Here is a 25,154-nt window from a genome sequence, read left to right on the forward strand (position 1 = left end):
TCAAACACAGAAAGATTCAGAGCTACAAAGGGGAACGGCTTTGGCTGCCTATCTCAGGGCCCTTCTGAGCCCTGGTAGACAGAAAAAACACATGTGTAAATAACACAAACATTTGGCAGCTGTACCACATCCCCATTCATGCTTGGAGACCAGAAAGTTCAGAAGGCATGGGCTGGGGCTGAGGGACAAAAGTTGTCAATCTCTCTATCCAAAGGAATCTATTCTTATAACTCTACTTTGGTGTGCTTTAATTCTGGGTCTGAAGCATAAACACTGGGTGTTGGTGCTTGGGGAGCCTGTGCAAAGCCCATGGAAGGGCTGTGCTTTGACAGGAGCTCTGTGAATGCATCATCTTGGATTGTGTTTTGCCTGTCATCACTGTGTATAACTATGTATAACTCTTTCAGTAGGTTGTAATTCCTTGAAAATAGCAAAGGTACTTATTCAATCTGGTTTTCCCAGAAGCACTAAAACATGGTGGCTTACACCCCGTAGGTGCTCAATAAGTTCTTCTTGGAATAAAAGGGAATATGTGTCTAGGTTTGCTCACTCAACTTTAAGAGTTTGGTAGGGAGGTCCTAGTTAGGGTATGCTGCCGCCATTCACACAATTGAAATGATTGGATTCTAACCCTGGGCAGTTTCCTGAAATTGAAGAGATCTCAGCTATATAACATTTCTGGGGTGCTTCACAGCCATGGGTGGGCCTAGGGAAAGCACAGCCTTATGTATTTGCAATGGCCTTGGAGACCATTCACCGATTATTAACTGTCATATCACAACAATTCACTGGGTGCTCCCCACATGCCAGTCCTCAATACGAGCTTCTGTATTCAGGACTTTACATCTATTGTCTTCATTAGTCCTCACTGCAGCCTAAGTCTTATTGCTATTTTTTACATGAGGTCATCTAGGCCTCTGGAGGTTATGTGATTTGCTCAAGGTCAGCTAATCATGCTAGAGCCAGGATTCATGCCTGGGTCTGTCTGACTCCATAGCTCATGCCCATTCTATAGCTCATTACATAGTTTCACTGGTTGTGTTAGTGGGGTTGCGTTCTGGGCAGGTGGACCAATGTTTATGGAAGCTTCACTGAGCCTTGAGGACTGAGGATAGCATGCATGTGAAGGGATTTTCTTCCTGGGAGATGACATAGAAAATGAAAGGCCTCCACAAACTCTAGACTCTCTCCTCCTGGCGCGGGGATAAGAACAGATGGTTGCCAGAACTCCCAGGTGTGTCTAGATATGATCCAGAAAAGAAAGAAATGAGATGTGATTCTGGAAGAGGGACCATTTATGGGCAGGACAACAGAAAGCAATGGGGTGTGTGTGTGTGTGTTGTGGGGGCAGTTGCTGAGTGCAGATCTCTGGAACCTCTGGCTAATAGCTATAGAGATGTAAACAGCAACCTTGAGAGTTTGGTGAGCTTTTTAAATCTCTGAAAAAAATGACCTGGAGTAGGTGGTTCCTAGTCTATTCCAAATTGTCATACCTGAGTGACTATGCAAGGAAAAGATCATTTGGGGGATGACAGGAACTAGTGTCTATGGAGCAGAGAGACTATTCTCCTGGATGCTTTACCCAGATTTTGAGGTAGGAGGGGAAAAGCAGCAGGGAAGGAGAAGGTCCAGAAGTCAGAAAGCCTAGAAGCAAGAATACAACAGTCAGAATCACAAATTACTTGTGTTAAGTTATTCTGTGTTTCAGCTCTGGGTCTTCACAGACCCCTTCCTTCTGGGGTCTTGGGCACATGGAAAAAGACAATCAAATGCATAGCAGAGTTGTATGAACCTAAGATGTTATTACTGTAATGTAGCAATTTTGTTCTGCCAACAAACCTGATATTTTCTTGTGAACATGGTCAAGATGTTAAGCCATAATCTTCCAAAGTTTATGTTAGAAAAGTAAAAAGTGCTGCTCAATGTGACATTCATAATTCTAGTGAAAGTTCTCCTTTCTTCCCCTGCAAAGTTCCCCATGGACTATATTTTGGAAGATGAGGGTAGAATTATAGAATTGAGCATAGAACTTTAATTTATCTGTTTTAATTATTTTTTATTGGTGGGGAGAAGGGGAATTTTGTTTAGGAAGGATCTGGAAAACAGAGCCCCAGTCTAATAAAACGCATTTTCCTGGTGATGTTAGATGTAGTTTTTTTGTTTGTTTGTTTGTTTATTTTTTAAGAAATCTTTGCCATTGACAGAAGAAATGTTTAGGAATTTTAGGGGATCAACCTTCCAAAAACATTGAATTGTGTGTTTCTACTAGCATAGTGAGCATACATTCATCCCTGTTGCCCTGGCAGGTTTAATTTATCCAGTGAAGCTGTGAGTGGTCACTTTTAGGTATGGTTATTACATGATTGAGGCAGTCCTGACAGGAAGAAAACAAAAGGACATATTGTGGCCATGGAGCAGAACAAATGGTTAAAGCCGTACCTGGCTCCACTATATTCTCCTTAACAAAACAAACGCTGTGAGAATTGATCTGTTTGTAGAGAGACACCTTTTGAGTATAATGGCCCATTCCTGGCTCACGGCACACCCTAGACTCACTCAATCTATTCCTCCTTTTTCTCCTTTTTTTTTTTTTCTTTTTTTTTGAAAACTCTCAATTGCACTAACGACTGAAAAAATTCCAATTAGTAACTTGGTTTTTGAGAATCTGTATTGTTTGGTTAGTATCTGTACAACTCATCTAACTGATTAAAGAAAATTGCACAAGACTTAACCTTACAAAATAAATACATTTGAAACAAACCTTTTGATGAAATGTTGGTGGCACTTTTCTAATGGCACCTCTCATTTTGAAGTCTCTTTAAAACTGAACAAACCCCACAGTTTTGAATGGCAGTAGTTTTGGCAGCCAGGGCTCATTTGGACAGATTCTTATGGTCAAATGTCCATCTGTGGCCTGTGTCTAAAATCTTCCATTTGTCTTCCTTTTCTGCAGAGTAAGTAAAATTACTAGCACACTTCAGATATGGGCTTCAGAGGCAGAAAGCTATGCTTCTGAGATGTAAAATATCTTGAAATAAGATTTTGTTCAAAGACCATTACGGGTACTTTTTCACCATTCTTTTGGAATCATTAAAATGATTCTTAGCTAAGATATGGATACACAGGAATGGTATGATCAAGTCTCACAGAAGTTTATATTCTACTGCATGAACTTCTGGCCTTATGTTGCTTCAAGTTCAGTGAGAGCCTTTGGACAAAAATGCATCTATGATGTTGCCAAAGCCAAAATCAAAATTAGAACCTTTTATGCTTCAACAAATGTCTCAAAAAAGGGAAAGGACAGCTCACAGAAGGGGAGAAAAGCTTTGAGAGGCAGAGGCAGGCAGATCACTTGAGGTCAGGAGTTTGAGATCAGCCTGGCCAACATGGTGAAACCCTGTCTCTACTGAAAAAATAAAAATTAGCTGGGCTTGATGGCAGGTGCCTGTAATCCCAGCTACTAAGGAGGTTGAGGCAGGAGGGAGGCGTAGGGTGGTAGGAGGGAGGTTGAAACCGGGAGGCGGACATTGCAGTGAGCCAAGATCACGCCACTGCACTCCAGCCTGGGTGACAGAACGAGATGCCATCTCAAAAAAACAAAACAAAACAAAACAAAAAACAAAAGGGCAAATGATCTGAATCGACATTTTCCGAAGGAGATAGACAAATAGCCAGTAAGCACATGAAAAGATTAGCTATCATGGAAATGTAAATCAAAATGACAATGAGACACTACCTAACATCCACTAAGATGGCTATAATAAAAAAGACAAATAACATAAAATGTTGGTGAGGAAGTAGAGAAATCAGAACCCTTATACGATACTGGTGGGCATGTAAAATGATGCAATTGCTTTGCAAAATAGCCTGACAGATCTTCAAATGGTTAAACATAGAGATTATCATATGATCCAGCAATTCCACTTTTAGGTGTATTCTTAATGAAATGAAAACATATATCCACCAAAAAATTGTACATAAATGTTCCTAAATGCTGCTAAACATTTTTCATCATGGCCGAAAAGTAGAAACAACCCTAATGCCAATCAACTGATGAATGGATAAACAAAATGTGATATATTTTATTTATCCATTGAAATGTTATTCTGCCACAAAAAAGAGTGACATATTGATACACGCTACAACATAGATGAATGTTAAAAACATTATATTATGCTAAGTGAAATAAACCAGTTACAAAGGACCACATATTGTACGATTCCATTTATACGGAATGTAGGAATAGATGTGTGAATTGTATTGTATGTGAGTTATGTTTCCATAAAGCTCTTGAGAAAAATAATGCATTTATGATGTGTCTCTGCGTCCTTTTTTATCTCCTTTGTTTTGTACTTGACTCTTAGAAACGAAAAGGGATATATCTTAAAATTATAGAAAAAACTAATTGAAAATCTTCAAGGGAGGAAAAATATAAGAATTATGTGTGATACCTACCAAGGTCAAACTTCTGATTGACTAAGCACGGATAAACCCTGGAGTTGGGTGAGATGCCACAGAGAAATTGTCCTTCATTGCTTTCTGCTTTTGAGACCAAGGAAAACATATTATGGCAAATATAACAGTTAGGTAGTCCCGGTAATGGCCAAAGCAGGTAGTGCACAGACTAGGAACTGAAAAGAAAAACAGACAGGAAAAGACCCATTTCTAAAGTGCAAGTAGCTTTTGAATCTGATGTTTTTGTTCCATCCGGTTCACGGGTGTGTGGTGACTTTCTGTGGACCTGTTTGTCTGTCGCTAGGAGATAAAGAATCAAAGCTCTGCCCACGGCTACTCTCCTTAAAACTACACCTTACTGAAGTTTTTGTGTGTCAGCTGCCACTATAGTGTGTTTGGGATGGAAATTGTTAAAACGAAAATATAACAGAATCTACAGGCCGAGGCAGCATTGGAAATTGTCCAGCCATCCTGCAGAGCATGCACAAAAGAGATGTTTAAAGCAAGGCTTCATTTTGAAAGCAAACCCTTAAGGGAACATGTTTTAAAATTCTTTAAAAAGTCTTTGTTTGGCACATGAAAGGGAAAATGACCAGAGGGAAGATGAAGTTAGAGGCAGCCAAAGTCTGAACTTCAGGGCAGTCACTTGTTTTCTGTTCCTCCTTATTGTCTTTCTCATTGGATCAGCTACCGTAATTCACTACTTTAGTGATTGATGAGGGAGAAAAAGGAATCTCAGAAGAAAATGGCATAAAATCTCTATCAATGAATTGGCTATAATAGCACCAGGTGGATGGCAAAGAAACAGCCCAATAGCACAATCAATCAGAAACCTGCTTTAGTTTGGAAGCCTTACTTAGGCTTAAGGCAAAAATTCAGATTATTGAAATGTTTGTCCTCCCACCCTCCTTGTTTATTTGGTGCAAGTGTCTATTTAAAGAGGTTAATTGAAAAAGACAAAAACAAAAGCAGTGCTGAGGGAGACTAAAACAGACGTTTTTCAGGGCCAGAGTCCAGAGCGTCTTGACCTATGCTTACTGAATGTGCCTTGTCTGTGCTGTGTGTTTCTTGGCATGTTGTTTCATTAATTGGTGCTGGCTTTTCTGCATGCTAATTGTGAGCAGCACATGGAGATATTGATGTTAATTAGTGTTTTTTTTTTTTTTTAAACACAAAAAACAAACCCCTTCCCGTGTGAGGCACCCTTCGGAATGCACATTTTAAAAATTTAAATTGGTCGCTTGGGGTGATCTCTTAAAACATTAACAAATTTAGTTTGGTGTTAACAACTTTTATGCTGTGGATGTTTCTACAAAGGAATTATCACCAGAGCTATAGAAAAGCCAAGTGGCCTATTAAATACTTCTGATGTGTATTGAAATAGTTGACCAAAGGTTGAATTTTCAGTCTTGGGGAACAGACAGCATCTCACCGTGTCTCATTTCATCCAGAACTCAGATAAAGAGGTAGACAACTGCATCTCATGATCACATTGTCATGCCCACCTTAGGCCTCTGGTGTACCTAGCACCTGCTGATGAGGCCTTGATTCTGGAGGAGGATGTAGGGAATGTAGATTCCAGACATTGGAACTTTGACTTAGACAAGCCTTTTAATGCTGTTTGAACCATGATTTCCCTTTCTGAAATAAGATTGGACCAGATAAACTCTCACAGTCCTTTGAGCTCTCAGATTTCGTTGTTCTGTGATTTATATGCTGCTGCCTCAGCACTCAGCTGCCATTCTTAGAACTGTTTAGATCTAATCACATAAATTAAAATATAAAATAGGTAAAGTGTACAGGACAGGGAAATTACGCTTAGTTTTTTCTTAATAAAAAGTTTTAATTAAGATATAGATCTATAAACACACATATCCACACACATTAAAATAATGTTATTTTCATTAGCAACAGGTCCTTGAATAACATTGTTTTACTCAATGTTGTTTCTATAATGTTGAGGAAAAATAATCAATTCCTGCAGGGGCCACTGTCTGTGTAGAGTCTGCACGTTCACCCCATGTCTGTGTGGGTTTCTTTCATGGACTTTGGTTCCCTCCCACATTCCAAAGATGTGCATATCTGATTAATTGGAATGCCTGAATTGTCCCAGTTTGAGCAAGTGTGACAGAGTGTCAGAGTGCATCCTGTGATGGGATGGCATCTTGTACAGAGTTGGCTCCTGCCTAGGACCCTGAACTTACAGGATAAATTCTGGCCACCTGAAACTCTTAACTGGAATAAGTATAATGAATAATGAATAAAATAATAAATACAAGTTATTGTACAATGAAAATTCATAAAGTATATGATAATCATACAAATGCACAGCAATAAATGATGCAGTAAGGAAGTGCTCAGAGAGTCACCATGTTTGTTATTATTTACTTTTGAACTGCATGGTGGTAAGAGGTAATCCTGACAATTTTCACTTTGCAAACATTTATTCTTTGATTTAACTCACCATCACTACAACTGTCATCACTCACTAATTCACCAAAAATTGGGTAAATGATTATAAGATTTGCTTGTATTAATCTTTCTTAACTGTATGTATAGCTCACATGTATTTTAATATTTAATATTAGAAGTACTCTGTGTCTTTATTAGAAGTTTGGTGATGTTTTCATGATCAGAAATATGATGTAGTAACTTAACTCTTGTTTAGATCAATTAGCCTGTGGTAACATTGGTGTTTTCAAATGTCACTTTGCTTGACGTCATAGTTTCCAAGAACCTATTGATGATGTTAAGTAAGGACTGACTACAATTCAACTGAACCTTGCAGGTAAATTTTCATTCCATTAGCCCAATTGTCTATCATCCTCTTATAAATTTCACCAGCATGCAAAACAAGTAGCCCACCAAAGCCAGCTTCTAGGAATCTCTTTCTCAATTAACAAGCAATTATTGTGCATTCAGTATGTACTCACACTGCTCTATGAACTCTAGGGTAATTGAATAAATTTAAAACTTAGTTCAATTAAAAAAAAAAAAACAGTGCTGCTTTCTTTGGGTATGAATTGTGTTCATCATAGGGATTTAGGAAGGAGAAGAAAACAGAAAGTAGTTCTAGTTAGAGAAATCTTCATTGAGTATGTGACACATGAGTTAGACTCCAAAAGTTAGGCAAGGTAAGGGCATCCCAATAGAAGGATGGGAGAAAGTAACATTAGAAAATAAATGCAGATTACACCAACCATCTCTGTTGAGGAAGTAAATGGAGGGGTTTACTGATACAAACAAACAGCACTGCTATGGCACATCACCATGGTGTTTAGACTTAAGGCTATGGCTAACATGAATAAGTTGTTTTGAGAATTACCATGGAGTGCATGCAGAATGAATCCTCATGCCCTAAAATTATCACCTCTACGGAGCATTCTAGATGTTCCCAGATGGAATTAAATTGTCCATTGCATGTTCTTCTTCCATGTATTTTATAAGTATTGGGTTGCAATTAAGATGGTGTTTGTCAAAAAAACCTAAAATATCTGAGCCTGAGGCCAAAAAGGGAGATATAATATAAGAGTGGTCTTTTAAAAACATAAGGCATAAAACACAATATTGTTCCTGTGCTAACAACCTTTCAATGGACTGCTCATCTGCATTCTGATATGTAAAAAGCTTGAAAATCATACCTCTTATCCTTACAACAGGAAAAAGTTGGACACACTGGAAATCAATGACTTTTCATGGACCTGTCAGAGAATTGAGGTCTTGGGACAAACTGCCATCATGAAACCTGGAGGGACAAGTACATCCAGAAAGACATAGCCAAATCTGTTTACCTCAGGCAAAAGCTGCTGAAACCATAATGTAGAAGGAACACAAGTAATTTTGATGAATTTCTAGAGGCTGGACTAATTTGAGAGTGATAAACATTTGTGGGGCCACAGCCCAGAAAAGGGGAGCACGTTTTCATGAAATTTGCCTCCAAGAAACTACCAGGTTCTCATGGTGAATATCTGAGGAAAATCTCTGTGTCTCTGCCAGATGGAGAGGAAGAGTAATCACTGAAAAATATACCCAGAACGTTCTCTGTAACCAAGCCCCACTCTCCAGGGAAAAGGACTTGCCTTAGCCCATCTGGGGTAAAGGCATTTCTTACACTTCAGTTTTCTCTAGCCTTCTTACTTGAGTGTGAAACAGGAAGACATAAATGAGTCAGGGTTTTAAGGAAATATATTAGAAATCCTGAAATTAGGAAGAAAGTAGTCAGCAGGGATGGAACAAAGCTATATTTGTGGGAAAACACTGTGAGGATCACAGCTCTGAGATAGGTCAGCCAGAAGACTGATGAAGTTTCATTGGAGAGTTATAGAATGCTCCTTTATACTACTGTCCCAATAGAAATCAGCGTGCTAAGAGTGGATTACAGTTGGAAAAGTTGCCAGACACAGACTCTTTTTGAGGAAGGGAGAGGACTTGGTGAAAGTGAAGTCAAGAGAAGAGACAATAAAGGGACATCACAGGAATTTGAAGCCTCTGGCACCTGCATCTACAGCAAACATTAAACTTGGCCCAATTCCTAGCCAGATTACATAAATTCTTACACTCCAGATCTATTTGTTAAGTCCACATTACCTAACACAGGGGATACTTTTAATAGAGAGTCACAAATAATGCCAAAGGGCAATAAAAAATCACAGTCTGAAGAGACAAAGCAGCAATCAGAACCAGACTCTGATACAACATAAGATGTTGACATTATAAAATAGGAATTTAAAATAACTATAATTGATATGTTAGGAATTCTATTAAAAATAGACAACATAGATGAACATATGTTCATGAGGCAAGCATGCCCACTCCTACCACTTCTATTCAATGTAATATTGAAAGTCCTAGACAGAGCAATTAGGCAGAAAAAATAAATAAGAGGTATCCACATAATAAAAGAAGAATTATAATTGTCCCTGTTTGCAGATGATATAATCTTATATATAGAAAATCCTAAAGACTCTATCAAAACACTATTAGAACAAAGAAACACATTCAATAAATTTGCAGGATACAAAATTAACATACAAAAATCAGTTGCATTTCTACATACTAACAACCAAACCTCTGAAAAGGAAATAAATACAAACAATCTTATTTACAACAGCACTAAAAAGGATAAACTTAACAAAGGAGATGGAGAATTTGTATACCAAAAACTACAAAACATTGATAGAAGAAATCAAACAAGACACAAACAAGTGGAAAGATATCCCATGTTCATGGATTGGAAGACTTAATATTGTTAAATATCCATACTATCCATACTATCTAAGGTAATCTGCAGATTCAGTGCAACTCCTATCAGAATTCCAGTGGCATATTTACAGAAATTGAAAAAAAAACTATGAAATTTATATGGAACTACAAAAGACCATGAATAGCTAAATCAGTCTTGAGAAAGAAAGAACACTTTTTGATTTCAAAATATGTCACAAAACTACAGTAATTAACAGAGTACAGTACTAGCATGAAGACAGACACATAGATCAATGGAACAGAATATAAAGCCCAGAAATAAATTCAGGCATATATAATCAACTTCAACAAGTGTGGCAAGAATACACAATAAAGAAAGGACAGTCTCTTCAAAAAATGATTTTGAGAAAACTGGATATCCACCTGCTAAAGAATGAAATTGGACCTTGATTTTATACTATACACAAAAATAAACTGAAAAATAGATTAAAGACTTACACATAAGACCAGAAACTGTAAAACTCTTTGAAGAAAACAAAAGGAGAAGGGTAGAGCCAGATGGCAGAACACGATTTTCCAGTGCCTGTCTCCCTGCAGAAACATCAATTTGACCAACTATCCAAACATGAAAATATCTTCACAAAAAAGCAAAGAAAACCAAGCGAGGGATAACAGCACATAAGTGTAGTAAGGAAATAAGAAAAGACATATTAAACAGGGTAGAATGTGCACTTTTACATTACCTATGTCACCCCTCCCCTAATCTCAGGCCCCGCAGCATGGAGGGAGATACTCTCTGCTTAAAGGAAAGATAGGGAAGTGAACACTGGATTTTGCCTTAGGCTTCAACACTGGGCCCACAGCAGTAAAACCCTACAATGAGCAGACTGCAACAGCCCTAGACCTCAAGTTTACAGGGTCTTTCTTCTGATTGGTCAGTTTCACTATTGATGCTCTCTATTGCACTTTTCATTTTGTGCATAGTAATTTTCAGCTTCAGAGTTTCTGTTTGATTTTAAAAATAATTTTAATCGTGTTGTTAAATTTCTCATTTTGGTCTTTTATTATTTTCCCCATTTAAAAAATATTTCCCTGTATTTTCTTTTACTTCCTATACTTGTGGTAACCACAAAACAAAAAGGTATGTTAGATAAACAAAAAATAAGAAGTAAGGAATCAAAGCTTATTACTAGAGGAAATCCCTTAATCACAAAGGAAGATAGCAAGAAAGGAAGAAAGTTAAAAAACATCTACAAATCAACTAGAAAGCAACTAACAAAATGGCAGTAGTAAGTCCTTACCTATCAATAATTACCTTGAATATAAATAGATTAAATTCTCCAATCAAAAAACATAGAGTGCCTGAATGAATAGGAAAACAAGTTCCAGTTTTATGTTGCCTACAAGATACTAACTTCACTTGTAAGGACACATATACACAGACCAAAGTAATGGGACAGAAAAAGATATTTCATGCAAATGAAAACCAAAAGAAAGAAAGAATAGCAATACTTAGATAAAACAGATTTTAAGTCAAAAACTGTGAAAAGGAAAAAGTCATTACATAATTATAAAAGTGTCAGTCCAGAGAGAGGATATAACATATATATATATTTTATATAAATACACATATAAATATATGTGTATACATAAATATAAGTATGTAAAAATATATGTGTATATATTATACACACACACACACAGGCAATCAACATTAGAATGCCTAAATATATAAAACAAATATTAGTAGATCTGAAGGGAGAGATAGAATGCAATACTGCCAAGATGAGCTTGGTCAGGGAGACCCTAACCCAGTGATGCTAGAGGAATGAAAGACCCACACACAGAGATATAGAAGTGTGGAGTGGGAAATCAGGGGTCTCACAGCCTTCAGAGCTGAGAGCCCCGAACAGAGATTTACCCACATATTTATTAACAGCAAACCAGTCATTAGCGTTGTTTCTATAGATATTAAATTAACTAAAAGCATCCCTTATGGGAAACGAAGGGATGGGCTGAATTAAAGGAATAGGTTGGGCTTAGTTAACTGCAGCAGGAACACACCCTGCTAATTAGCATTAGCAGATCGCTCATGCTAATCGTTTTTGGCTTAAGAATGCCTTTAAGCGGTTTTCCACCCTGGGCAGGCCAGGTGTTCCTTGCCCTCATTCCCATAAACCCACAAACTTCCAGCTTAGGCGTTAGGGCCATTATGGATATGTTACAGTGCTGCAGAGATTTTATTTATGGCCAGTCTTGGGGCCAGTTTATGGCCAGACTTCGGGGGCTTGTTCCCAACATGTCTCCCTTCTTTGATTTGCAAAGAGATAAAAGCAAGGGCAGCTTTGTCACTGTAAGCTACTTCTCGCAGGAGTCAGGATCCACATCTGCAGACTATACAAAGACAAACAACATAAATTAAAAGCACAATCATCATTGAAACCACAGAGCTTCCAAGTGTTTTTATCCATTTTAATGGGTTACTAGCTGCTAATTTGTCTGCAGCTCCTTTAAGCATGCCAGTACCTGGCATTAAGGCCAGGTGTGCCTGTGATGCTTTAAATATTTGTTCTTCTAATTTTGCTATATCCAAAGACAAGTTTGTAGAGTGTCCTTCTAGATGCTTTTTTATTCTTTCCCAAATTTTGATCTTTTTAAGAGCATTTAATGGTTTCCACAAATCCTTATGTTTAGCTCCTAGAGCGAGCTGTATCATTTGAGGTTGAGGTGACACTATACTGTCATGGTTCCAGATAATAGGAACTTTTGCTGTATTTCTTATCATTTCTACCATCTGACCATTTTGTTCAGATCGTCTGAACATAGTGTGACTGTGGCATGCAGACTGAGAAGTGCAATTTAAGCTAAACATCCCCTTAGGGGACCAATTAATAATGATTCCATAGGAATCATTGTGCAGTACCTCTGCCTGTTCTGCAATGCAATCTTCCTAAACAAGTACATTCATTTTTTCTAACTGGGTCCAATCCTGTTTACAAATAGGTTTTTGAGGGTAGTATGCCTCAATAATAGGAGCAGATTTATTATGGTAAATATTGAGATCAGAAAGCATGTGTAACTGTGTCATAGAGTGATTGCATCCAGGCATTATTGCCAGCCAAGTTTGATAAATATACCCAATAAGTATAATTGTTCTCTGTGTCAGTCCTTGTTGAAGGAATACTCATGGCAGTGGTGATAACTGCTCTCATAGCTACCATTAAATTATTTATTGTGACTGGTTGTCCTGCTTTCCTCAGGTTTTCCTCTGCCATCTGTGACAGCTTCTTGATCTGTCCCCAGGTGGGTGGCTGTGTTTGATGGGTGTCGTTCGTGACAGCTGGGGTCCTCCTCAGTGTCAGTTTCTACATGGCTGCAACTGGGGGATCCTCTGGATCCTCCCGGAGTCTCTTCCTCGGGATCTGGCTCACGATAAGGTTATAGGTGTCTTGATGGTATCCAAATCGGCTGTTGATTTTTGCCTGGAGAAATACAAGCATAACCTCTAACCCAAGTTATTATTTTACCTATTTCTTAACTTTTTGTTGTTGGATATTTTCACCAAATAATGCTAGATTCAATTGTGTATGGACTGTCCTGTAATCCCTATTTCTCCTCCTTTTTGTTAAATTGAGCAGGTTGAATTGGCCATGTGGACGACCAGTGCTGTAGAGAAATGATTGAAATGTCTGCTCCTGTATCTACCAAACCTTTAAATTTCTTTCCTTGAATAGTTATTTCATAGGTAGGATGTTTATCAGTAATTTGATTTACCCAATATGCTGCTTTGCCTTGTTTATTTGTGCTTCCAAATCCTCCTGTTCATTTAATTTCACCCATTCCCACATATGGTACAATCAGTAGCTGTGCTATGCACTCTGCTGGCTCTGCTTTCCAGGGAACAGAAGTAGATATAACAATTTGAATTTCCCCATTGTAATCTGAATCAATGAGTCCTGTATGTATTTGTACGCCTTTTAAACTTACACTAGACCTTCCTAAAAGTAATCCTATTGTCCTGCTGGCAAGGACAATCCTGTTGGGATCTTTTGTGGGGGTTCCCCAGGCAGAAGGCTTATTATGACCATGCTTCCCACAGTTAAAGCAAGCTCCAGGAAATGGAGTATTTCCTTTATCCACTCTCAGTCCTGCCATTGCCTGTGCCAACAAGGTAGCTTTATGCAGATTACCTCGAATACCATCACAGGCCTTGATATAATCAACTAAATGTGCTTTCCCTCTGATAGGTCACAGAGCAACCTGGCAATCGGGATTAGCGTTGTCGAAAGCTAATAACTGCAGTACTATATCCTGAGCAGCAAATCTGCAATCTTCTTTTAAAGAGACTCCTGTAACCGAGCTATAAAATCAACTTATGGTTCTCTGGGTCCCTGTTTTATAGCACTAAAGGAAGGGTGTTGTTATCCACCTGAAGTGATTTTTTTCCCAGGCTTTAATGCACACTCCTCTAAGCTGTTCTGTGGCATCATCCTGCATGACCACTTGTGCATCTAAACCAGCCCAGCCGCCAACCCCCAAAAGTTGGTCTGCAGTTATATTAATTTGAGGTTGGGCCTGGGCATTGTGAGCAGCCTGAATGGAAGCTTCATCTGCCCACCAAGTTTTTTTGCCCCGTGTCCTCTGGAAAAGAAAGATCTGGGAGGTCATTTTCTTCAAAATAATAAGNTAGGTCACAGAGCAACCTGGCAATCGGGATTAGCGTTGTCGAAAGCTAATAACTGCAGTACTATATCCTGAGCAGCAAATCTGCAATCTTCTTTTAAAGAGACTCCTGTAACCGAGCTATAAAATCAACTTATGGTTCTCTGGGTCCCTGTTTTATAGCACTAAAGGAAGGGTGTTGTTATCCACCTGAAGTGATTTTTTTCCCAGGCTTTAATGCACACTCCTCTAAGCTGTTCTGTGGCATCATCCTGCATGACCACTTGTGCATCTAAACCAGCCCAGCCGCCAACCCCAAAAGTTGGTCTGCAGTTATATTAATTTAAGGTTGGGCCTGGGCATTGTGAGCAGCCTGAATGGAAGCTTCATCTGCCCACCAAGTTTTTTTGCCCCGTGTCCTCTGGAAAAGAAAGATCTGGGAGGTCATTTTCTTCAAAATAATAAGGAGAGGGTGCAGAAGGGTAGGGATGAACCTCTCCTTCCTTTGCCACTTTAGCTTTAGCTGGCAAATGGACATGCTCTGTAACCTCTTCTGTTACTTCACTATACTCTTGTTCCTCTTCATTATCAGTGTGAAAAAGTTCCAAGGTGAAATGAACCAGACCTCATATCTGTCCCATTGTTACCCTGATGCTTCCAAGTTCCCCTTCTTACTCACCATGGGGATTGCTTTAAGAGTACTCAGGTGTCCTCCAGCTAGTTTTACATTCCAGTTGTCATTCGGGCAACCCTTCGACCTGGATTCGAGCCCCCACGAATGGACGCCACTTGCCGAGACCAGCTCCGTCAGGGAGAACCTAACCCAGTGGTGCTAGAGGAATTAAAGACCCACACACAGAAATATAGAGGTGTGAAGTCGGAAATCAGGGGTCTCACAGCCTTCAGAGCAGACAGCCCTGAACAGAGATTTACCCACATATTTATTAACAGCAAGCCAGTCATTAGCATTGTTTCTATAGATATTAAATTAACTAAAAGTATCCCTTATGGGAAATGAAGGGATGGGCTGAATTAAAGGAACAGGTTGGGCTTAGTTAACTGCAGCAGGAACACGCCCTTAAGACACAGATGGCTCATGCTAATTGTTTATGGCTTAAGAATGCCTTTAAGCAATTTTCCACCCTAGGCAGGTCCGGTGTTCCTTGGCCTCATTGCTGTAAACCCACAACCTTCCAACTTGGGTGTTAGGGTCATTATGGACATGTTACAGTGCTACAGAGATTTTATTTATGGCCAGTCTTGGGGCCAGTTTATGGCCTGACTTTGGGGGGCTTGCTCCCAACACAATACAATAATAGTAGGGGACATCAATACTCCAATTTAAGCAATGGATAGATAGTCCAGACAGAAAGTCAATAAGGAAGTATGGAACTTAATGTACACTTTAGGCCAAATGGACATAACAGGACATTTTATCCAATAGCAGCAGAATACATACCCTTCTCAAGTGCACACACAAAATTCTCCAGGATATATTATGTGTTAGGTCACAAAATAAGTCTTAACACGTTTAAGAAGACTGAAATAATATCAAGTATTATTTCTCATCACAAAGGTACAAAATTAAAGACAATAACAGGAGAAACTTCAGAAAGTTTACAAATACATCAAAATTAAACATGCTCCCAGATGAGAAGTAGGTCAATGAAGAAATTAAAAGGGAAATTTAAGAATATTTTGAGACAAACCAAAACGAAAGCATAACATCCCAAAATGTATAGCATGCAACAAAAGCAATGTTAAGACTGAAGTCTGTAGCAATAAATCATCCTATGTGAAAAAAAGAGAGAAAGATATCACATCTAAGAACCTAACATTACATCTCAAGGAACTAGAAAAGAAAGAACAAACTAAGACCCAAGTTAGAAGAAAAAGGAACATAATAAAGATTCAAAGCAGAAATGAATAAAATAGAGACTGGATAAACAATAGACAAGATCTAAGCAAAACTAAGAGTTGGTGTTATGAAAAGACTGACAAAACTGACAAACCCTTAGCTAGACTAACTAAGAAAACAATCGAGATGATTTAAATAAATAATCAGAAATAAAAAAGGAGGCATTACAATGGAGACAACAGAAATACAAAGGTCTGAAAGAGACTTATGAACAATGATATGTCAGCAAACTGGATAACCTAGAATGAATAGATAAATTCCTAGACACAACATACCAAGTTTGAATTATAGAAAACTGGAAAATCGAAGTAGAACAATAATGAGTAAGGAGATTATATCAGTAATAAAACTCTTCCATTAAAAAAAGCCTAGGATCTGATGGCTTCACTGATGAATTCTACCAAACATTGATAGAACTAATACTAATTCTTTTCAAACTCTTACCAAAAATTGAAGAGGAGGAAATGCTTGCAATGCCACTTTAAAAGGTCAGTGTTACACTGATACCAAAACCATGCAAAAACTCTACAAAAAAAGAAAATTACATGTCAATATTCCTAATGAACATAGATGCCGAAATCCTCAAGAAAGTATTAGCAAATTGAATTAAACAATGCATTAAAAAGATTATTCACCATGATCAAGTGGGACTTATTCCTGGTATGCAAGGGTAGTTCAACATACACAAATGTGTAACAACATACACAAATGTCTAAATGTGATAGACCACAATAATAGAAAGAAGGAGAAAAACTACATGACCATCTCAATAGATGCAGAAAAAATACTTGACAAAATTTAACATTCTTTCATAATAACAAGTCACAACAAATTAGGTAAAGAAGAATTGTACCTCAACACAGTAAAGGCCATATATGACAGACTCACAACTAACATCATACTTAAAGGTTGTAAGTTAAAGCTTTTCTCTAAGATCAAGAAAAGAGAAGCATGTCTCTTGAAACTTCTATTCAACATAATACTGGAAGTGCTAGCCAGAGCAATTAGGCAAGACAAAGAAATAAAAACTATCCAATTAGGAAAGGAAGAATTTAATTGTTCCTCTTTGCAGACAAACATATGGTCATATATGTAGAATACCCTAACTAATTCATCAAAAAACTGTTAGAACCACTGAAACAATTTAGTAAAATTGCAGGATACAAAATTAACATACAAAAGTCAGTAGCATTGCTATGCACTAAGAGAAAATTATCAGAAAAAATTCAAGAAAACTCATTTAAAATAGCTGCAAAAAGGATAAAATACTTAGAAATTTAAGCAAGAAGGTGAAATATCTGTACAGTGAGAAGTATAAGACATTATTGAAAGAAATGGAAGAGGACACAAATAAATGGAAAGAAATCTCATAGTAATAGATTAGAATTAATATTGTTAAAATGTCCATACTGTTCAAAGCAATGTATAGATTCAATGCAATCCCTATAAAAATATGAACACATTTTTTTGCAGAAATAAAAAATATCATAAAATTCATATGGAACTATAAAAGATCCTGAATGGCAAAGCAATCATGAGCAAAAGAACAAAGCTGGGGAATCACACTACCTAACTCCAAAATATACTACAGAGCAATAATAATCAACACAGCATGGTATTTTCATAAAAACTGAAGCATAGAACAATGGAGCATAATAAATAGCCCAGAAGTGAATCATGCATTTACAGCTAATTCATTTTTGGTAAAGTTATCAAGAACACACAATAGGGAAAGGACATTTTCTTCAATTAATGGTGCTGGGGAAACAGAACATCCACAGGCAGAAGAATAAAATTAAACCCTTATCTCACACTATATACAAAAGTCAACTCAAAATGGATTAAAGACCTGAATGTATGACCTGAAACTGTAAAACTCTAGAAGAAAACATAGGGGAAGAGCTCCACGACATTGGTCTGGGCAAAGATATTTTTCATTGCATAAAACTAAAATGCTGCTGTACTGCAAAGTAAATACTTAACAGAATGAAGAGACAACCTAAAAGTTTGGGGAAAATATTTGCAAATCATACATTGGATAAGGAGCTAGCATATTAAATATTTAAGAAACTCAATCTATCTAATAACAGAAAAGATAACTCAATTAACAAATGAACAAAGCATCTGAATATACAAGTCTCAAAAGAAGACATAAAAATGGCCGACAGATATATTTAAAAAATTTCAGCATTACTAGTCAACAAGGAAATGCAGATCAAACCGTAATGATCTAACACCTCAAACCTATTAGAATTATTATCATCAAAATGATGAAAGATTACCAGTGTTGTCATGGATGTGAAGGCAAGAAAACCATTTTCATTGTTGATGGGAATGTCTATTAGTACAGCCATTATGGAAAACTATATGGAAGTGTTTCAAATAACTAAAAATAGAATTACTACATGATCCAGCAATCCTGCTACTGGGTGTATATCCCAAGGAATTGAAATACATAGATTAAAGGGATGTCTGCACTCCCATGTTCCTTGCAGCATTATTCATGATAGCCAAAATATAGAAACAACTGATGTACTCATTAATGGATGGATGTTTAAAAATGTGGTATATAAATACAGCAAAATGTGATTCAGCCTTAAAAAGGTAAGAAATTCTGTCATTTGTGACTGATTAATTTAGAAGAAATCATGGTAAATGAAATAATTTAGGCACAGAAAGTCAAATTCGACATGATCTCACTTATATCTGGAATCTACAGTAGTTGAGCTCATAGAAGTAGAGTAGATTAGTGGTTACTAGAGGTCAAGTGAGTGAGCATAGGAAACAAGGAAAGATGAGATATTTGTCAAACAGCGCAAAGTTTTATTTAGACAAAAAGATAATTTCTGGTAATCTATTGCACATGACTGTATGTAACAGTAAAGTATTTTATATTTTAAAATTGCTCTAAGAGTAGATTTTAAATGTTCTCATCACAAGGAGATGATAACTATGTGAAGTGGTGTATTTTTTAATTAACATGATTTGATTATTTTCACAATGTATACGTGTTTTGAAACATCACATTGTACTCCTTAAATATTTTTTATTTTCAATTAAAAATAAAATTAAATAAAAAAGAAAACATAGAAAAGAAACTTCGTGACACTTGGCTGGGCAATTATTTCATGGATATGACACTAAAAGCACAGGTGACAAAAGCGAAAGTAAACAATGGGACTACATCAAACTAAAAGGCCTCTGTACAACAAAGGAAACAATCGACAGGGTAAAAAGATAACCTGCAGAATGGGACAAAAAATTTGCAAACCATCTATCTAAGGGGTTACTATTCAAAGTATATTAAAATGCCTATAACTCAATAGTAAAAAACTAATAACCCTATTAAAATGGGCGAAGGACTTATAGATATTTTTCAAAGAAGATATATAAACAGGCAATAGGTATATGCAAAATATTCAATGTCACTAATCATTAAGGAAATGTAAATAAAACTACAACAAAATATCACTTCACATTTGTCAGGATGGCTATTACTAAAAGAAAACAAACCCCTCCCAACACCCCAAAAAACAAGTGTTGAAGATGTGGAGGAAGTGAAACCCTTGCACACTCTTCGTAGGAATGGTGCAGCCTCCTCAAAAAAATTAAAAATAGAACTATTGTGTGATCTAGGAATTCCAATTTGAAAATTATCCAAAGGAAATGAAATCAAAGTACTGAAGACATACTAGCACTAGCACTCTGTCACCAGACTCATGGCTATGGAAAGAATAAGAGAGATTTTACATGGGACAATGAAAACTTCCAAAACTGAAATAAAAAGAAAAAAGAAAAAATAGTAAAATCCAAACAGAAGATCAAAAGCATCAAGAACTGTGGAGCAATTACAAAAAGCATGACCTAAGTATAATTAGAACACCAGAAGGAAAAAAAGGAAAGAAGCAGAAAAAATATTTTAAGCAATAATATTTGGGAACATTCGGCCGGGCGCGGTGGCTCAAAGCCTGTAATCCCAGCACTTGTTGGGAGCCGAGACGGCGGATCACGAGGTCAGAGTTGAGACCCATCCCGGCTAACACGGTGAAACCCCGTCTCTACTGAAAAATACAAAAGCTAGCCGGGCGGGTGGCTGGCGCCTGTACCAGCTACTGGGGAGCTGAGGCAGGAGAATGGCGAAACCCGGGAGGCGAGCTTGCAGTGGAGGCTGAGATCGGCCACTGCACTCAACCCGGGGCGACAGAGCAAGACGCCGTCTCAAAAAAAAAAAAAAAAAAAAAAAAAACATTCCAAAATTAATGACAAATACCAAATCACAGATCCATTAATCTGAGAGAACATCAAGCAGGATTTTAAAAAGCCATCTCATGTACCCCACAAATATACACACCTACTATGTACCCATAAATATGAAAAATTTTAAAAAATGCCCCAAACACCCCCCCACCAGCTGCCACCCCAAACACAACTAGGCAAATTGTAGTCAAATTACAGAAAACCAAATAAAATTTTTAGCCAGACTGGAAAAAAAAAAAAAAAAAAAAAAAAAGCAAACCTAAAAATACAGCACATATATAGAGAAATGATGATAAGATTTACAGGACATTGATCACTGGAAACCGTGCAAACAAGAAGAAAACCGAGTAAAACATTTAAAGTGTTGAGTGAAAAAACCCTCCAACCTAGAATTCTATATTAAGCGAAATTATCCTTCAAAATTGAAAGAGAAATAAAGACTTTCCCAAACAAACAAAAACTGAGAGAATTTTTTGCAAGCAAGTCTGCCCTACAAAAAATATTAAAAGATGTTCCTCAGGGAGAAGAAAAATGATATAGATCAGAAGTTTGGATCTACGTACAGACAGGAAAAGCATCAAGGAACAGTAAGTGAATGTAAAGTAAAAACTTTCATTTTTCTTACTCTTAATTGATTTAACATACAGTAGTTTGTTTAAAATAATGTATATATGTACACGTGTGTGTGTGTGTGTGTGTGTGTATATATATATATATATTTTTTTTTTTGAGATGGAGTCTTGCTCTGTCACCCATGCTGGAGTGCAGTGGCATGATCTCAGCTCACTGCAAGCCCTGCCTCCCAGGTTCACGCCATTCTCCTGCCTCAGCCCGAGTAGCTGGGACTACAGGCGCCCGCCACCACGCTCATCTAATTTTTTGTATTTTTAGTGGAAACGGGGTTTCACCATGTTATCCAGGATGGTATCAATCTCCTGACCTCTTGATCCATCCACCTCGGCCTCCGAAAGTGCTGGGATTACAGGTGTGAGCCACCGCACCTGGCTGTATGTTTATATATTTTTTAAGGTACATATATGTGCCTATGTATGCTTATGTTTAAGTCAAATTAGTAACAGCAATGATATATTGAATGGGAGAGGATAATAGGATTATTTTATTTTTTATAAATTATTCATACTATCCATGAGGAGATACAGTATTATTAGAAAGTGGACTTGGATTAGTTATATATTGCAATCTCAAGGGTGACACTAATAAAAATAAAAGAAAAAATATAACTGATATGCTAAGAAGGAGAGAACATGAAATCATTAATACCAGAAGAAAAGAGAAAAATAGGGACAAAGAATAAGGGCAACAAATAGAAAAACAATGCAAATGTGATAGATAATAATACAACTATGTCAATGATCACTTTGAGTGTCAATGATCACTTTGAGTGTCAATGATCTAAATATAATTAAAAGACAGAGTTTCTCAGATTGGTTCAAGAAACAAGACCCAACTATATGTTCTCTACAGGAAGCACACTTAAAAAATGAACTTTTGTGTTAGATTCAGGTGGGTACATGTATAGGTTTGTTATATAGGAATATCATGTGATGCTGAAGTGTGGAGTATTAATGATCCTGTCACCCAAGTAGCGAGCATACTGTCCAACGGGTAGTTTTCAACCATTGTCCTACTCTTTCCCTCCTGCTTCTAGTTTTTCCCAATGTCTATTGTTGTCATCTTTATGTCCATGAGTACCCAGTGTTTAGCTCTCACGTATAAGTGAGAACATGTGGTATTTGCTTTTGTGTTCTCATATTCCTTTGTTTAGGTTAATGGTCTCCAGCTGCATCGGTATAGCTGCAAAGGACAAAATTACGTTCTTTTTTATGGCTGTGCAGTATTCCATGGTGTATATGTATTACATTTTGTTTAGCCAGTCCACCACTGATGGACACCTAGGTTGATTTCATGCCCTTGCTATTGTAAATAGTGCTGTGATGAATATACATACGAGTGAATGTGTCTTTTTGGTAGAATAATTTATTTTCCTATGGATATATACCCAATAATGGGATTGCTGGGTCACATAGTAGTTCTAAGTTCTTTGAGAAATCTCCAACCACTTTCCACAGTGCTTGAAATAATTTCTTGCCTGAGTTCTCTGGCCAGGACTTCCAGTGCTATTTGAATAGGAGTGGTGACAGTGGATACACATCCTTGTCTTGTTCCAGTTCTCAAGGAGAATGTTTCCAGTTTTTGCCTGTTGAGTATGATGTGGGTTTGACTGTGGGTTTGTCATAGATGACTCTTACTATTTTCAGATACATTTCTTTGATGCCTAGTTTGTTGTGAGTTTTATCATGAAGAGATGGAACTCATTTTAAATGTAAAGACACATATAGATTAAAAATAAATAGGTGAGGAAAGATGTACCATGCTAACCTTAATCAAAAGAAAGCAGGAGTACCTGTATTCATTTCAGATGGGGTAGACTTGAAAGCAAGGAAAGTTATCAGTGATTATAAAAATATTACATAAAGAGAAAAGGGTCAATTATTTAGGAAGACAACAATATTTAACATGTATACACTTAATAACAGTGTGTCAAACTATGTGATGAAAAAACTAATAGAATTACAAGGAGAAATGGATAAATCCACTATTACCATTGGAGACTGTAACATCTCTCTATCAGAAATGAATTCAGCAGGCAGAAAGTCAATAAGGACAGAGTTGAACTCAACAATACCATCAACCAATTGTATAGAATTGACATCTATAGACCACTTTATCCAACGACAGCAGAATACACGTTCTTCTCAAACTCACATGGAATATTGACAAAGAAAGATAGGCCACATTCTAGGTTATAAAATACAGCTTAACAAATTTAAAAAAATATAGAAATTATACAATGTATAATCTCAGACCACAATGAAATTAAATAAGAAATCAATAATGGAATAACTAAATAATTCCAAAACATTTGGAGAATAAACAACATCCTTTTAAATAGCACTTAGTTCAAAGGAGCCATCTCGAGAGAAATTAAAAAAGTATTTTGAACTAAATAAAAATGAAATAATTTATTAAAACTTGTGGAATGTAGAGAAAACTGTATTTAGAGATACATTTACAATATTAAATGCTTATATGAGAAAAGGAGAAAGATCTAAAATCAATAATCTAATATTCCACCTTAGGAAACTAGAAAAAGAGGAGCAAATTAAATACAAAATGAGCAGAAGAAAAGAAGTAACAAAAATTAGAGCATAAATAAATTAAAGCAAAAACAGGAAACCAATACAGAAAATCAATAAAACCAACAGTGGTTGTAGGAAAAACAAACAAACAAACAAAAAAACCCTGATAAGCCTCTCTCAAGCCAAACTAAGAAAACAGAGAATGTTAAATGATAAAGGTTAAAATGATAATAAGAGAACATTGTGAAAAACAGCATCTCTACAAATTTTGTAACACAGATGAAATGGACCAATTCCTTGAGAGACAGTCTGCCAAAACTCACACAAGAAGAAATAAGTAATCTGAATAGGTCTATAGATATTAAATAAGTTAAATAATTAATTAATAACTTTCCAAACGGAAAGCACAAAGCCCAGAGAGATTTCTTGGTAAATTCCACCAAACATCAAAAAGAAATTATACGAAAATTCTGTAATCTCTTTCAGAGGAAAGAAGAAGATGAATACTTTCTAACACATTCATAGATCAGCATTACCTTAATACCAAAACCAGGCAAAGATGTTACAAAAAAGATCGATACACAGAACATTATCTCCCATGAGTGACTACAGGTCACTCTCTCATGAACATAGATGCAAACATCCTCAACAAAATATTAGCAAATTGAATCTAACAGTGTGTGAAAATAATTATATACCTTCCAAAGTGAGATTTATTTCAGGTGTGCAAGGCTGGTTCAATGTTTTAAAATCAAGTAATAAAATTTCTCACATCAGCAGGCTAAAGAAGAAAAATCACATGATTATATTAACAAATGTAGAAGATTTATTTGACAAATCCAACACTTGTTCATGATAAAAACTCTTTGTTAACAACAAATAGAGGGAATCTTTTAAACTTGAGAAAAAATAATCTACAGAAATCCTACACCAACATCATACTACTGGTAATACACTAGAAGTTCTCTTACTTACATTAGGAACAATGCAAGGATATGTCCTCTCACCACTCCTTTTCAACATCATGCTGGAAGTTCTGGCTAATGCAATAAGACAAGAAAAGATGATAACAGGTATACTAATTGGGAAAAAATAAATAAAATTATCTCTGTTTGTAGATGACTTGATCATCTATATAGAAAATCTGAATGGCTTGACAAAAAATTCTCCTGGAACTAATAAGTGATTAGAGATATGTTCCAGAATATAGGGTGACTATAAAAAGTCAAGTGCCTTTCAGTGTAACAGCATTGAACAAATGGAATTTAAAAATAAAAGCACAATACCATTACTCTAGTACCAAAAAAGAGAGAAACACTTAGATATAAATCTATCAAAATATGTGTAAGGCCTGTATAAGGAAAACTATAAAACTCAAATGAAGGAAATAAAAGAAGACCAAAATAAATAAATAGATATCCCATAACCATGGATAGTTAGGCTCAATACTGTCAGAATGTCATTTCTTTCCAACTTGACCTATAGATTCAAAGCAATCT

Source organism: Rhinopithecus bieti, unplaced genomic scaffold (assembly GCF_001698545.2).
Source record: "Rhinopithecus bieti isolate Rb0 unplaced genomic scaffold, ASM169854v2 scaffold_6439, whole genome shotgun sequence".
Classification (NCBI taxonomy): Eukaryota; Metazoa; Chordata; class Mammalia; order Primates; family Cercopithecidae; genus Rhinopithecus; species Rhinopithecus bieti.